The sequence below is a fragment of the Crocuta crocuta genome, unplaced genomic scaffold (genome assembly GCF_008692635.1).
Source record: "Crocuta crocuta isolate KB4526 unplaced genomic scaffold, BGI_CrCroc_1.0 scaffold6, whole genome shotgun sequence".
NCBI lineage: Eukaryota > Metazoa > Chordata > Mammalia > Carnivora > Hyaenidae > Crocuta > Crocuta crocuta.
This window is the reverse complement of record NW_027531917.1, coordinates 3,721,652-3,726,487: the sequence shown is the minus strand read 5'-3', so window position 1 is coordinate 3,726,487 and position 4,836 is coordinate 3,721,652. Positions and strand designations below refer to the sequence as shown.

The following is a 4,836-nucleotide window of genomic DNA, read 5'->3' as shown; positions in this document are numbered from 1 at the left end:
TTTTGGCAGGGGACACTGATCTGGGATTTAAAGTCAGAATTATAAGCTCAAAATGAGAGAAAAGATGAACTTGGGCTGTCAGAAATAGAATTGTTGTATTCTTCATATTTTCACCAAAATAGCAATTATACATTTCAACAGTGATTTTTTTTTTATTGGTACCAAATGGATTACTCAGGAACTTTTAATTTTGGTTTACTGAGAACAAGTATAATAATTGTTCAAACAAGAGAACAGAGTTTACAATCAGATACACTGGAAAAGAATCAAATAAAAGCCTATTGCACTGGGCTAATACTCTCTTATGTGCTGTCACTTATAGTCCCAGAGCCCTCAGCTGAAGTCTACGTGGCTGGGGCTGTGCCTGGAACCTCCAGGGTAATGGTGTCTTGTCACAGTTCGCCAACTTTGTTGTGGTCTGCAAATCTCTCTCAATCAACTCTAAACCAGAGGTAAATCCTGGGTGGGCCATCTGAATAAAGAAGTAGTTACCTCAGAATTCACTCATGGCCAAGGGTTCAAGGCAATAAGGGGACAGAGAACATAAATCCAGGGCACTGCTGGCTGTCTGCATATATGGGGCTCCAGAAGAGAGATGCAAGTGAGGAATATTAAAAGAAAACCCAAAACACAGAAGAGGGAAGCTGACAGACATAAACAGTAAGAGGGATTTCAGAGGATCTGAGCCGAGTCATAACGCAACGAACCGTGGGTTTAACTCTATGGACAATAGACTTTGAAAAACAGAATACTAAATTCTCAGGGCTCTGGTAAGGTCAGCCCTAAATTAATTCTGTTATTAACTAGCCATGAGACTCTGGGACTTTGGACAAGTCATTTCACATTGCTGAGACACAAACTTTTTTTTTTTTTTTGATGGAGGGATAGGACATAAGCTTACAATAATAACTTACATTTATTTGTACATTTATACAGGTGCTAACAGATTCACTTGCATGATCTCACTGTGCGTTGAGTATTATTTTCCCCATTTCATAGGTCACATAGCTAATGTTCGAGCCATGGTTCAACACCAAATATGTCTGCTTCAAAAGTTGAGCATTAAACTGTTCCACTACTGCCTCTCAGAGGGAGTCTATGCCATTTAGCTCTAGAATTCTGTTTAACCTCATGCTCTGTGAGTGCACAATATATTAACAGATATATGGCATATATAAGGAAAGAGAGACACAGAGAAAACTAAGACACTCCTGGACAGGGTAATGTTCCCAGAATGCATAACTCCTGGGGAGGCATGGGTCATCATCTGCATCCAGAGTTTTGCATAACTGATACACTCCACTGAGCCCCAGTGAGGAGGTGTTAAGATGAATCCTCTTGTGTCCATTCTTCATGATGTACTTGACTAATATTTTTAAGCCCAAATAATGTTGGTACCTTAGTTGTAGAGATTAGCTTAAAAGAAGATAATTGAGATGTCAAAGCCTAATGATTGCAGTAAGAGCTATCCTTTTGCTAAAAAAAAAAGGCCTTTCTTTCCTATTGCATGTTACTCAGAAGTTGCTGGCTGGTGAAGTAATTCTTAGTATCTTTCAAATCCACAGTTTTCCCTAAGTTAGTGTGTTACCTCTGTTCCATAACAAAAGATTTAAGACTAACCTTAATATACACATCATTTTAAAAGCTTGTTTAGCTTTTTTATGACACAGGGAATGTGATCTTTCACCTCATACACCACATCATGCTGGCAACCGATCTATTAAGCCCCACCTATGATTTTGGCTTAGATTAAAGGCTGGAAGAATAGCACAAAACTGGAGTTCTATAGAAGTTCTTATCAGATAGAATTTACCTTATCAGAGGAGCTCAAAACACTTTGACATGGGGGAGCCTGGGTGGCTTAGTCGGTTAAGCGTCACTCAGGTCACGATCTCACGGTTCGTGGGTTCGAGCCCCGCATCGGGCTCTGTGCTGACAGCTAGCTCAGAGCCTGGAGCTGCTTCAGATTCTGTGTCTCCCTCTCTCTCTGACCCTCCCCTGTTCACGCTCTCTCTCTCTCTCCGAAATAAATAAAAACATTAAAAAAAAAAATTAAAAAAAGAAAACACTTTGACATGAAGATCCATGCTCACCATTGCTGGTACTTATCTCCAATATATTAAACTGATAAGAACAGATACTACACTTGATCTTAGCCAAAAGGCTGAGAAGGATACTACTTATCTCCATTACAGAGACTACCAGGTTGTCATTACTTGTTTACATGAATGCAATAACATCCCCTCTTGCAAGTAAAGTTCCTCAATGGCAAAACCCTAAGAATGACTTGGCAAAGCAAAATCTTAACATAGTCCACAAGTGCGTGGCCCAGTCACAACTCCACAAGACCTCAGTTGTGAGTCAGGGGAGGAGTAAGTCACAAATCTTAGCAAGATATGAAATGATCTGGAGCCTGAGAGAGAATCTTGAGATCAAGGTTGCCACCAATTAGCTATGTAACTTTGGTTTCTTAAGGTTTTTTTTTTTCTTAAAGAGGCAAGAGGTATTGAGATATTGCAAAATCAAAGGTGGGAAATTAAAACATTAAAACAAAGTTAATTGTTTTGTTCCATTTTAGGACTGTTTGGGTACTATAATATATTAATATGTACTGTGAATCTCCAGGAAGAAAACAAGAGTTCCATGTCACCCAAACCTATTTAACCTTGGAAACCTACTTTCAAATATCACTTCTCAGAACCAGTATTCTACTTTATACAATTTATGAACTATAACACTAAAAGATTCCCAAAGCCATTCAAGCAGTAATATTCTGAAATTTAACCCTGTCAGTCTCTTTTCCTTTCCTCTAATCCTAGTGAGAACATCCACTTACGATTCTAAACCCAAACCCTTTGTAAACTTCAAAATACCAAATTAATTGTTATTAATATATATAAGGGCAAAACCTATGGGAAATGGAGCAGACTGTTCTGTCATCACGTTTTTCTCTTAAGAAACCCTGAGAGTATGGGTAGCAAACAATCTCTACTAGAAAATCTCTGTTCTGACCTTCAAGCTTGTTTTAAAAAAACAAAAACAAAAACAAAATAAAACAAAAAACATGCTTAATGACATACTTAGAAAATAAATTCTAGAAGTCTGGCACCATTTTGTTTAAAAAAAAGCAACCAGAATCCTTTGTTTTGGTTAATAGTGTCATAACTAATTAAGGAGGAAATCAGCTGCCAGGTTACATGAAAAGACAAGGCCTGATTCCCCTGACATCTTTGCATCCACGAGAAGCAAGCTGATGGTCTGCTGCCTGTGTGGTGTTCAGCTTAGCCTCTGCTGACTGGGACTCATTAGCCAAGGGTAACAAATATGTAACCAATATTTTTTCCAGATATTTTACCACAAACCAAGTACCATGGTGTCCGTCACTTGCCTCGAAGGCCTGGGTCTGAGCCATTCAAGATGCTCCCTCCAGCTCAGCCTGAAGCATGGGATTTCCATTAGATGGAGTTCCTTATATCCAAGTAGGCACTGCTGCAGTATAAATGTTACTCCTTTCTTTGTGGAAAGGTGGAAAGGGAGATGAACATGCTAATAAACTGTGACTTTAACTTCTTAATTTTAATGTTTAATAAACAACTTTTTATTCTCCTTTAATTTTCCTAAGGCTAAGTCAACATACAGTTCAAGTGGCTTTGGGAATTAAATAACTATTAACAGAAGCTTATGCTCCAAATGGGAGTTGTCCTGTTGTGTGATTTGAGCTTATTTATAAGCAACATTAGCCAGAAGTACCTCAAAATGGCTTTTGCCCTGTGGGGCCCAGGATAATGAGATGTCCATGCAGACATTAGAGGCCTGAATGAACATACAAAGCCACATACAGTCCAAGAGCCTGGTCTAAGTTTGAGGGCTATGGAACAAGGCTTCCAGCAGGTATAAGGCCAAGCTGGGCAAGGGACCCTCTCACCCGTGGGATGCCCTCCCCAGTTCTCCCTACATTGTATGAAACACTCCTTTAGGTCAGAGAGCAATAGCAGCTCTACTACCTCGAGAAGGCTCCTTTTAAAATCTACCAGTGTATCGTACCTCATATTGACTTATCAGATGAGAGTAAAACTCTTGAAAGCACTGAGAAAATGAGACCATGTCTAAGGAATAGGATTGCAAGGAGTCAGATGTGGCCTTGACAGGATGTGGGGACAGAGAATGGCAGAATCTCTACCCAAGAGCTACCTGCAGGACATTCATATTATAGGTGACCTGACCAACCAGAGATGGAGGGGAGGAATTAGAGAAGTGTGTTGAGAAAGAATTCCAAAAGGGAGCTGAGAAGAGAAATGCGGCAAGCCAGTTTCACTACAGCTGTAAGAGCACGCCGGGATGCTATTCTAGCAAGTTTGGCCCATGTCTCCAACATGTTCTACTGAGAATTTTTCTAGTCAAACAAGAAGTTATCCACACTCTCAAAATAAGAAGCAAAACAAAGAAAATGCTAAAAAGAGTGAACCTAAATCACTTGCACAACTTAGTTCTTCCATTTGCCCTGGAGCAAAAATTGATCAGATTCTAAAGAAACAGACACAAAAATATGTGTTGCTATTGTTGTTTTCTCAGCAACTAGAGGTCCCATTCGCCAGGGCTTCAGCCAGTCCAGTTCAAGGAAAAATTCATCTACCAGCGATAGTGACTTAGTTGGGCCCTAAAAGAGAGAGGAAGAGCAACATAAACAGGACTAGCTTCCTGCATTTGGCTAAGAGGGAGGTGAAAATTAAAAGTGACAATTCAAGTTTAGAAGACGTCATTGCAAGAAATTAGTCAAGTGGTCAAATACACTGAGAACCCAGAAACTTCTAGTAAGTTCATTGAGGGGATGGGAAA

General features: G+C 39.6%; 1 pseudogene; it reads right to left on the bottom strand.

Moving 5' to 3' along the window:
• Positions 1–1,946: 1,946 nt before the first annotated feature.
• Positions 1,947–2,176, bottom strand: LOC144240604 (U2 spliceosomal RNA; annotated as a pseudogene).
• Positions 2,177–4,836: the final 2,660 nt, after the last annotated feature.